The sequence below is a fragment of the Cavia porcellus genome, unplaced genomic scaffold (genome assembly GCF_034190915.1).
Source record: "Cavia porcellus strain 051 isolate PalLab524CR breed Dunkin Hartley unplaced genomic scaffold, mCavPor4.1 scaffold_14, whole genome shotgun sequence".
Lineage (NCBI taxonomy): Eukaryota > Metazoa > Chordata > Mammalia > Rodentia > Caviidae > Cavia > Cavia porcellus.
In genome coordinates, this window is record NW_026947497.1 from 26494954 (window position 1) to 26507504 (window position 12551).

Sequence of the window (12551 nt, forward strand, 5' to 3'; positions counted from 1 at the left end):
GTTCCAGAACTTGGATGGGAATGTCCTGATGTCATGTGGACAAAGCTATGTTGGGTGTAAAGCTTGTGACACTGGTAGTTGAGTGGTAATCTTGGGTGCTGGTGCTTTTTGCATTGGAAGCTGCAATCCCAAGGTCATGGTCTGGGAAAAAGACCTTTTGTTAGTTCTGAACAAGCCAGTACAAGGTGGTGCCAAAAATTAGAGTGCTGATAGTCATGTTTCTGGTATATGGCTGAGACTTTTCCAAATTCCAATGGATTATCACAGGTGATCCCTAGGCTTTGCACCAATAAACTGTAGTCTCAAGGCTTAGGGTTAGGGATGCCTTTGCTACTTCAAGTGGGACAAATAAAGGTGGGATGGCGTTTGTGTGAACAACAGTCACTGGTTCTGAAATTGTAGGATGCGGAAGGGGCTGTTTTCCACCCCAAGAAGCTGCACCAGCTACCAGGCTTCCTGAGAGGACTGATTACCAGCCCCTAAGGAAGATGGTGTCTGAAAGTAGCTGTTATAGTGCCTTGTGTTCTGGGGGCTGGGGAAGCCCCAGAGTGATTTCTTTATTTGAAACAGACATTGAGAGACAAGGATAGGACAGAAGGCTGAGAAAACAAAATAAACTCCTGGGCACAGTAAATTCTTACCCTGTGGGCTATGGCATACTTCACCAGACCCTCATGATAAGACCCTAAGGCACCACAAAAGCAATATGTTTTTGTGAGATCAAAAACGAGCACAAGAAAAACCTTTAAATGAGTCTTCTAGCATCTTTTTTTCTTAGTCAATTTAAAATCACTAATTTTGGAAGCTTCAGAGCTGGGCAATACATTATTGGTTTCCCATTAGCTTTTCTGTAGATTACACCTCTGACCAGTGTGTTGTGATAAGAGTCGCCTGGGTTACTTCCCAGAGGCCTGAAAGCTACTTTTCTGTAAACACTGACTCTTCACTTGGGTCCATGGAGGTCTGATGGGTGACAAAATGTAAGAAAAAGCTGGGCATCTTTTCTTTTGTATTGTGTCTCACCCTGCTATCATAACTCACGAGGCAAATCCTACTCAGTTCTGCACACAGATATATTGGTCTTTTAAAAAAATGTTTTATCGCCCAGGGATATAGCTCAGCGGCACAGCATTTGCCTGGCAAGTATGAAGTCATGAATTCAATTCTCTGTTTAAAAAAAAAAAAAAAAAAAAAAAAAAAAAACAAAACCCAAATAAACAACAACAACAAAAAAAACACAAATGTTTCATCCAAGATTATGGTCCCAGGTTAAGGTGGCCTGTTCTGTTTTGCTGGAGATGTTCTGTGTTTCTGCTCCCCCACCCTCCTTCTTTCAGAGCAGCCTAGGCACTGAAGGTCTTTCAGCCTTATCTTAAGGTCAAGTTGTTCACACAAGACAGTGATGCCTGCTGCAGGAGTAACTAACTTAGCAGCGTCAGAGCATGCTGCCCACCAGGTAGGATACCGAATGCAAGGACACGATGTTAGTGGACAACAGGACGTCTCTTAAAAGCATGCTTGTGATGAATGGAAAATTGCCAGACTTTCCTACCCAACAAATTGATAAGAAGCAAGTCTCTTCCTTTGGGGTAAGCAAGCTGATCTCCCAGGATTTTGTCCTGGAGACTGATACTCCAAGAAGAAGCCATACCTGTCTTGTGCACAATATATGACATGATGTCATAAAACTGCTTAATGCCACGAAGACTGCAGCTCTTTAGGACCCTGGGAGGCTGAGACAGGAGAATATGACTTAGTGAGATTGTATTAAAAAAAAAAAGAAAGAAAGAAAAAAACAAGAAGAAAGAAAGAAAAAAGAAAGACAGGCAGAAAGAGGTAGATTTATTGTTAGGCAAAAGAGCGAACAGTCATTTTTAGATGAGCCAGGTCCTGAACTGCCAGGCCTACGGAATGTGCGTTCTGAAGCTGGGACTGCTGTCCACTGCTCTGGCTGCAGCTGCTGGCACTTTTCTTTTTTGCCTCCTCCCCAGCCCAGCCCAGTGACAGCTCCGAGCTGCCCTCCCTCCAGGCCAGGTTTCCAGCCTCCCACCGGCTGGAGTTGATGTTGCAGTTTGTTTTGTTCTCCTCTCCAGGTGGCTTTTCTGACTCTCCCTGCTGCTTACAGTTCCTCTTATTTCTTCTCAGAATTCCAAATAAGTTCTCAATCTCTCATCTCGAAAGACAACTTTTCTTTTGCTATTTTAGTTCTTTCTTGGTGGTAGAATCATGTGCAGGGCACATCTATTCTACCATCTTGGCTGTTATCTTGATAACCTTAAAGTATTTCAAAGGTCTCAGGAAAACAGGAAGTTTCCTGTTTCTGCATTAATGCACATGTTGGGACACATATGCTCATGTTGATAGAAAGAGATATAAACTCAAACAGATGGGAGAATGATGAAGATAATATTTTATGATAAGTGCACTAATTTAGGCTTCCTTTCTTTCTTTTTTTTTTTTGAGGATTCCAGTTGGAAGTTAAATTAGACTTGGACATTGACTAATGAATAACAGAAAGTTACCTGGAACGAATAAAAGACTCTGAGCCAAGTTTTCTCTGCTTTCTTGTACTCTTACAATTAAGCACTTGCTGATTAAATGGGACTAATATTGTCAGAAGCAAATTAAATATTTCACAAGCTAAAAAGGACAGGAAAATCCTCCAACCAAACTATTTACTATCGTTTAGAGAAAATATCATTTTGGTTGAATTTTTTTTCGCTTGAGAATTCGTTTAGTGACCTCTGAAGGGTATTGGGAGAATGCACTACTGTTTTGTAAATAGCATTCAGTATGAAATGTGATAGGTATTTTGGAATTGTCCAAAAAGCAATCTTGGAACTTCAAGTAAGGTTAAAAAATATGTCTATAGTATTCATGGACATCCCACAAACTACAGGGAGCTGACAGTTTCTGGATAGTTTTGCTATCTAGAAAAAAACCCATGCAAACAAGGAAATTTTCAACTTGTAGAAGTAAACATACTTAAGGGCAAAAGGGTTAGGAAGTATCAGGTCACTCAATGGTATTTACTGAGTCTTAATACTGACTTTCAGTATTTTCCGATTTGTCTTAAGTGACTTTAGTTGTTTTATCAATATATCTAAATTGTGAGATTTAGGATCTTTGATTACTGAAACACAGCTAAATACAAGAGGAATTTATTTTAATAAGCTAACAATATAAGTAGCTTTTAATGCATGGTACATTGGAATTCGAAGGTTTGGCAGAGTGACTTAATAACCAGTGCAATGTTTTCATCCACAGCCATTGATTATTGGCAGATAATGATGTTTCCTACTTGTCTTTAAGGAAAGTAAAAAGAAAATTGTCAAATATTTTTTTCTAATCCTTCTAAATCCAAAGTGCTGCTTTCTTATGAGGCTGTTACATATTGGCAAAAAGGGTTTTTTGCTGTTTCTCTCATAAATGAAGTAAAGTTGTTTCAGTTTATTTGTAAATACAATCCATCCCATTTTAACATATGAAAAATCTTTTAAGGATAGTCTTGATAATTTTTCCTTTGGTGCAAAAAATGAAGTAACTATTGGAATAAGCAAAAGAAAGAACAATATCACTTGATTAAATGAATTTCCTTTTTTGTGTTATGAAATCTGTTTCTACTGAAGCATATCTGATAGAAATATATAGTTTTTAAATAAAAGCAAAACATATTTTCTCTTATTATATAATTAGGTTAGTAGAGAATTATTTTTTATTACAGGAATAATATAGATTTGGGGTCTTTTGACTACTGTGGAAAATTTATCTTCAACTAATGAATATACCAATCTAATTTTGTATTCATAACAAATTTAAACATTTTTAATATTTTGATTGATAATTACACAAAATTATGTGGAATAATATTGACAGCTATTTAATATCAAAAAGTTAATTTGTTACATATCTAATATTACATTTCTAAATTTTTCTTCTCAATGATTGGTGTTAGAATCAGAGGAATTTCCACAGTGTGTGTGCGTGTGTGTGTGTGTGTGTGTGTGTGTGTGTGTATGATATTTATATATTTTCAAAACAATATGAACTAAACCATTACCTACAGATTATTTCTTTTGTTATGAAGATTATTGCTTAAAAACATCATTTATCTTTTTTACATTCTCTTAAATGTTAATACATCTACATTATTGATATTATAATTTTATTGTAAGTATTTGATATAAAATAGTTATGTTTTTATCTTAAAGAGAATAAAATCCAACAAAACAAAGCAAGAGTAAAGCCAATCGAAAGAAAACAGTGAAAACAAGAACTTTGAAGCAAGATAATAGGAAATCAACAATGGCTACCATAATATATCTTATCTTCACAATAATTGTCCATACCCTCAGACATAGTAAAATAAAACAGAATAAAACCATTAAAAACAGAACATGGAATAAAACAAAACAATAAACTAAAACAAAACAGTGAGAACAATATTGGATTCCAAAAACAAGACAGAACGAAATCCCCATATTTGCTGTATTGCATACTGTTATCCTCCTAAGAGACTCTCAGACTACCAGCCTTAGGCTTGCAAGTCAATCAGACAATACAAGCATTTAGTTGTTTTTGTACCTCAGTTGCTATCAACTCAGCCTGACCTCTGAATCAGTGGAGGAGGGCACGTGGTGGTTCTTTTCAGCCAATGTGATGGTCAGCTCACAGAAAGGACAAACTGGCTTCTCTCTTCCTGGGACCCACTTGTGTGACTTATCAGAAGGGTGAACTGGCTTCTTGTGATCCTTTCAGATCCAGCATGACTTTTGCTGACTTATAGAGAGGGTGACCTGGCTTTTTTCTTCCTGGGTTTTGCATAGTTTTGGGGCCTTATTGGAAGGGTAAACTGGCTTTTTAAGTACTCCTCCTAGCATCGCTTCTTGATACAAAATATTAAATAGCTATCAATAATCTCTCCACACAACTTTGGTTTTTCCTCACTCCAATTTTCTTTGAGTATTTCTGAATACATTCTACTTTGTATATTTTCATACATCAATACTTTATCAAGTTACAGTTCTATCATTTCACATTAATGAGTAAATAAAAGAACTGGTTAGGATATTTATATCCTTTTCAACTATGATTTTGTAATGAACACAATTTGTTTTGTAACAATTATATAATCAAGTATGATAGTTAATTTTTATGTTCATACATTTTATATTTTTTAAATAAAAGAAAAGCTAGCAATGTAACTCAGAGGTAGAATACTTGCTTAGCATGCTCAAGGCCTGGGATTCAATCCTCAATATTGAAAAGACAGAGAGAGGAGAAAGAGAGAGAGAGAGAGAGAGAGAGAGAGAGAGAGAGAGAGAGAGAGAGAAATAGGGAGAGGGGTGATTTTATTGTTCCATTTTTTATTTGAAATTCTTTGAACAAGTACTCAAAAGCAGATGTGAGAGATTTGACCTGGGATCATAAAGATAAATTCTAAAGATTTCTTTTTGCAAAAATGAATGGTTTTGCTACTAGGTAACTCCCTATTTCTGCTCTGAAATATCATTATTATCAAACTTAGAAGCCACACAGGAACAATAAACTTATTTTTACTAAAGAAAATATATCAAAGGACCAGAAAATATAGAATAGTACTATTGCCTAGATACTACAGCTCCTAGAGGTAATGAATGAAAGATGAATGCCTGAGCACAAAAGCAAAAGGTAAATTGGTATTAAAGGGGAGAAAAGTTAATCACAGTTTTTGATAATACTATGTAAATACTTTCCTATTTAACTCACCGGCTCATAAATTCTTGAGTTTTTAAATTTCCAACACATTCATTAGCTTCCCTAATGTGAGCCAGGCACTCCCAAAATGGCTACTTCCCTGAGTTTCAGTGTCTATCATGGTTTCAGGAACACAGCTGCAAACTTTGAAATCCCTTCTTCTGACCACAGCCTTTCATCTGCCCACTCAATCAGCCCCTTCCATCTATTGAACTAATATTTTATCCTTGGGTTCAATTCTTGTCTTTTTCTTCTCATCCTGTTTAAAGTCTCCTACTGGTTTCATTTATCTCTTAAATCACATCATAGTCATTTTACGTCTGCACTCATGAATACCTTAAAATCTTACAAGTTGTCTGCTTTGGATATTCAGTTCCACTATTTGCTGCTATTACCTTAGTCAAGTTAATTAATTTCTGTCTCCTCATTTATCTACTAAATGAGAACTATAAAATTCTCTCATCTAGTCTTACTGTCAGAACTGAACGAGATAACACATGTGTGGAGCAGTGTCTGGAGACCACTACTCAGAACCTGTACACAGCATCTTATTCTATGGTATAAAACTCACAAACCCACTGTGTGGACAGATTCTGTTGTCTGTGTGTTTTTAGGTTATGAATTGCTATTTGTCAATTCATTGTTAAAATGGCATATATCTTATTGTTACATAGGATGATTATGAATTGTAATGTTTATCATTCAAAATGAGGACGTATTTGCAATGAAAAAGGGCTAATATCACTGCTGTCTTGGTTGTGTGGCATCGTATTGCTATTTTAACAAAACTACGTCAAGAGTGAACTATAAAGTCTTCAGTTTTTTGTAGTTTTCTGCCAACTAATTTTTCCTTTCGAATTGGACAGGTATGGGCAACAGGGAGAGAATGAGTGAACAGATAATTGCAACACAGTTAAAAAGTTAGCTGCCAATGAGCAATAACTGGTGACTTTGCCAGGCAGAGTTCGTTAGTGATACATAGTTTATGCTGCATGTTAAGCATTCTGCTCTAGTTTGGTCTTCGCAGTGCTTCCATGTGTAAAGCATGTTGCGTACTTATCTGCCTCCACCGTTTACAAGATAGTTAGCTGACAAATTGCTCACTGTTTTGAGAATGTAACCTCAGTCACTTCATTGGCATGTTATTGGTACCTATTTTATCGACACCCTGGCTTTCACCATTAATTCTTCCATTTCTTTGATTTCATTCGTTTAAATTGCTCTTATGGTAAAGATCTAGCCAAATTGTTCTTCCACACGCTTTCCTACCAAGTAGTGTCATGCTGTGAGAGACTATTCTGTGCTCACTGTCCACTATTTCATCTTGCTTTCACCTTTCAACATTTGCAAGCTGGCTTGGGATATCCCTGTCTCAGTCCAGTAGTTACTATGTTTCATCCGCTGCAGTAGTTACTGTGCACCCATCGCTCTTGATGCTGAAGCCTTTGTTCCTTTTGAAGAATCTCATCACCTTATACGTGGTGAGGATGTGAACACTTTTCTGCTCTGGCTCACATTCCCCTCGCTTTTTCCCAACTCTACATTTCTCAATCCTTGACATTCAGTGCTTGTCATTCTCTTCTGTATTAAGTCATCTTAGTGAGCTCATCCCCTTCAGTTATGATTGTATGCCAATAAATTCAGCTCTGTATTTCTTGCCCCTATCTTTCCATTATGCTTCTACTCTTGAAAATCAGTACTTAGATAATCTTGATACTTCTTATTCAGCCAACTCAGGGTGCCTTTTATAAATTTCATCTGCTGTCTGAGTTGCTATCCTCATTAATATCATCACTATTTAATTAGTCATTTGGTCTCCCTATTTGAGCTGTGGTTAATTCTCTGTGTTATTCACTACATTTCAAATTATGAATTACTTAACATTTATGCACCAAATATTTATTATTTCTTGATGATTTTCTGGGCACTGGTGATATAATGACAAATAAAACTTTCTGCATTTATAAAACCTTTCTCTTAGTAGAGAAAATATAGTTGGATATACCAAACTTAATTTTGGATAAAGAAAGCTGTGGTAAAGAATTTAAGACAGGTAAACCTGTTAGAGAATGCCAGAGTGATAATTTAAGTAACCGGGGAGTGTTTCAATAAGTAGATAACTTTGTAGCTAGATTCAAAGAATCCAAAAGATAACAGCATGTGACAATCAGTAGGTCATTTATTCTAAAACAAAAAGTACAAAATCAACCAGATGGAACCAATTTGACAGTACTGTAGGAACAAATGGAGAGGAAATACATCTAAAGCCTAGTGAGCAGGGCGTCCAGTGGTATAAGAGCTTGTGCTACGGACTTGTCTGCAGTCATATAACTTCCTTTAGGTTTTTATAGAGCTAAACATGTGAATTTGGTTTCTAATGTAAAGAATGGATTTACAACTTAATAAAGAAGCTGAGAGGCTTTTTAAGTAGCCTGATTGATAGTTGATGGTGATTTGGCCTTGAGTGGTGACAATAGAGATAAATTTTTGGATATATTTCAAAATTGGTGATGGCTGAAAGGTTTTAATTATGGATGAAGAAAAAAGACTTGTGTAATAGAATCATTAATAGTAGCTTTTACTGAGATAAGGAAGAAGAGGGGAGTAAAGTATAGGCATATTAATCACAAATTTTAGCATCTAGATAATTACTATGAATGAAAATTGTAAGTACTGCTAAGTAGCTATTGACTTTCTGAGTCTGGGGCTCAGTTGCATGTTTGGGCATAGGAAGGATGGAAATATGGTGTCATGGAAACTGAACGAAGAGTGTATCATGTGAGTCCATTATCACCAATAATCTAGTAAACTAAGTGCGACAGATTACTGGATATTGTGTAGAGCTGCATGGAAGGGTTATACCACTTTTTGTTTCAGAAGGCTAATAGTAATAGATGCTGAAATGGAAAGCTCATAGAAATACTATTGGTTGGAAGTAGAAACCACAGATTTTCATACCAAAGTGGTTTTGCTCCCAGTGTCTCTTTACCATGTCTTCTGCATATACCTCTCTATGTTAACATATTCTTTGCTTTTAGAGGTGCAAATTTGTTCATCATCTGATTGCTTTAGATAGACTATGGACTACTTTTCACTTGTGAAAGTTATGCCTCTCCTCAAAAGAATGACTCCACACTGTCTGGAGTCAACTTCCTAAGGTATACTTCTGGGAAAGCAATCACTTAACTAACGAGAATTTGACAATTTTCTATGGATTTGAAAATATGAAAACTTTTGTTCAGATATATTTTGCACATTTGAAATTTGAGATTAACTGATTTGCACAAATTTCTATTCTATTCTTTAAGAAGTTTTGGATAATGGACTAGAAGTATGGTGTTAGACTTTTGGTTGTAGGCTAACAGTCATATGGACTAATATGTCTTCACAAAGATATTTACACTTTATTAAAGATATTTTCATTTTACTAAAGATATTTTTAAATTTACATTCTTTTCTTTTTTTGAGTGTGTGGATACTTTATTTCTCACCTTTCACACAAAGCACAGCTTCAGTCATTTTCTTTCACAATTTGACAATGTTTATGTATACAAAAACCCAGCAAGAAGCATGTCATGTGGATTTCAGTAAAGGAGCATATAAGGCAGAAGCTCACTCAGACTTTTGTTTTCTGCAGCAATAATAAAGGACCTTACACACTAAGCAAAAATCTCTTACTTTGTGTTCCATTGTGGAAGGGGAGGTTAGACTTACCTACCAGGTGCTCAGTTTGAAAATCATTCCCAGCATGGCTTCCAGTCTAGTCATTCTGGATTTGGGCAGGGGAGACATTGTATTGGTTGAGGCTACAGAATCTTACATTTTGCTAGAACTCAAGTAATAGAAACTTAAGTTTTAGAATGCTGGATCCAGCTTCAGTTTGAATTTATGTATGACCACAGGTGGCTCACAGACTTCTGCTTGGCATAAGCATTTGAAGATCTGCCATCAGTTTCTTTAATGGAGTTACAGGATTCAGTTTATTTGAAAAATACATACAGCACCTCTACTTTCTAAGAAAAAAGATAATTAAAATTGCTTTTAGTTGACCAGTAGAGTAGTTCCACTGCCAGAACATGCATAGTTTTTGGACAATTTATTTGAATAAATTTACATTTTTTTTTGTACCTGGAATCAAACTCATGACCACATGCTTGCGAGGGAGGCACTTACACCACTGAGCTAATACATTCTTAATATAACTAGAATTTTGCATTTGAATTTCCAGAATTACGCACTGAAACATGAAGACAGCAGTGAAATACGAACAAAAATACCATGAAAAGGTAAATTTGTTTCGTCTAAGAACAGCATTTTGAGAATGAAATGATTTAGTAAAAGCAGTAAGAGAAAATATGAAGCCGGAATCAACAATGACTTTAGATTAGATTTATTAGAATGGTAAACATTTATGGTGAGTGGCAATGTCTAGGTTGTTATAAATGTTTGGCAAATTATTATATGAAAGCTTCACAATTCATATGACAATTTAAAACATATATTTCAACCATTATTTAAATAATGATCTCTCTGGTAAATAAAAAAAAAACTGAATTTTACCTGCATAATATGAAAACTCATTAGTTTCTGTATAAAATTCACTTATTTTAAGTGAGAGATAAGAAAACAAAATTTGGCTATCCAAGTTTTAACACTGAAGTTTAAAATTTTTTTCTGTTAATTTTAATAGTAATAAAAATATTCATACTTTTTAAAAACAGCTCACAAACAGAATCAAACAGAATAGACAGAACCAACACATGTACAAGACACTTTTCATCTGCCGTGGTGCCTCACTAAAGAGATAATACTGCTGCCCTATGAACACGCCTTTCTTTGCATGTGCTGCTCACCTGGGAAGAAACATTCATGTAGAAAGGCTGTTTGTGGTGTTCATATGAAGAAGAATTGCTCAACACATTTTGTTTTGTCTATAACTGAAAAAAAGATACATATGCATGCACAAGATAGACAATTATACTATATTAATCTCTTTTATTTTCAAAACAAAACAAATGAAAATTGTAATTAAAATCAAATTATGGTCATGTTGTCAGCATCTTTTTAGTGTATTTTCGGAAAAACATGAGTATTTATTCAATCATAAATTTTCCTACAGTTCTGAAACTGTAAAATGTTTAACGGTTTTGAAATATGATTAAGAAACAAATAAAAGCCGAGGGTTTAGCTTAGCAGCCTAAGTGCCTGCTTGGCAAACGTGAGTTCGTGAGATCAATTTCCAGTATCAAAAAAAAAAAAAAAAATAGAAAATACTTCTTTATCATTCTGAAAGTACCTAAAAGGACTATTCTTGAAATTAAGGATCTTGCTCAGTGGTTTTTTCAGTGATAAATGTAAATTTATTATATTTAGGATAGAATCTATCAATTGATAGACCAATAGATGCATAAAAATACAATGACTATTTAAATTTTTAAAAAACTATGGCAGTAAAAAACTCATTATCATTAATGTATCTCAAAATATTTACCTGCATTTTGAATGTACTTATCCCATTGTGCTCGGCACTTTCTGAAGCAGTTTTAGCGGTCTCCTTTCATGAGTGTCTTTAGTTGCACAGTTGTGGCAGTTTGGATGTTCTGAATTGATGCAAAAACTCTGACTTTTCAGGGTAATTTTTTTTTTTTTTTTTTTTTTTTTTTGTCTTTTTCCTTTTTATCGATACTGGGGATCGAACTCACGACCGCCTGCTTCCAAGGCAGGTACTTATGCCGCTGAGCTAAATCCCCAGCCCCTTTTTCAGGGTAATTTTGCTTTTGGGGAAGAGATAAAAGCCCCGTGAAAGTGACACACAGTGAAGAAGGTGAGACGAGACACATCAAGTGTTTTATGAGCCTTCATTTGAGTTGTGATTACTCAGCACATTCACTGAATTCTGACCACACCTGGGGAAGACACTTAGGAAGGAAGCTTCACTACTGCTTCAGAAGGTACAAGAACTGTGTGGTTGAAGAAAAAGAATGTGTTTTGAGGGGGATTAATGGCCATGTATCTTTCAATGTAATAACTCTCATAATGTAAACATTCACCGTATACTTACATCACATATCAAGTATGTCCATTTTAAAAATTAAAGGTAAATGTGTTTTATTTTACCTTTATGCATAGAAATTATATATTTATAGGTTATGTATATTATAGCCTTATATATATATGTGTTATGTAATGACCAATATGGATTTATCAAATTGACTAATTCAGTCACTGACATTGTTGGGACAAAAATCAGAATTCCCTCTACTAGTATTTTGCAACTTGCAGTACAATATTGCTGACTGTAGTCACCTTATCATGCAATAAAATATTTAGAATTTATTTCTCTTATCTAAATGTAACTTTGTTGTCAATGAAATCTCCATCTCCTTTTTACTCTACTCTTCCCTTCCTTAAACCATTATTCTATTATCTACTTCTGTGATACCACTGTTTTGGTTCCATATATACATGAAATCTATGCAGCAGATATCTTTCTGTGCTTGATTTATTTCACTTACCATAATTTCCTCCAGCTTCATTCATTTAACTGGAAATGGCAGTTCTTCATTCTTTTTTATGGCTGGATACTGTTCTATTATGTGAAATATATATGTTTATAGTGTCACATATATAATGTATCTGGCACTGCAGTTCCTTTGTCCATTAAGCCAATGATTGACGCTTCTTGGTCATTGTGAATAACACTTTAATTATATGGGAGTGCAGGTACCTTTTTGACACTGATTTCACTTCCTTTGCTAAAAAATCAGGTGGTTGTAAATGTGTGGATTTACTTTGGGGCTGTTCTTTTCCATTGA

General features: G+C 35.1%; 1 long non-coding RNA gene across 1 annotated transcript in view; it reads left to right on the forward strand.

Moving 5' to 3' along the window:
* Positions 1-10022, forward strand: part of LOC134470390 (uncharacterized) — a 62150-nt gene extending 52128 nt beyond the window's left edge. The window contains exon 3 of the long non-coding RNA XR_010039242.1: positions 9965-10022. This is a non-coding gene — a long non-coding RNA (uncharacterized LOC134470390). The remainder of the gene's footprint in view (positions 1-9964) is intronic.
* Positions 10023-12551: the final 2529 nt, after the last annotated feature.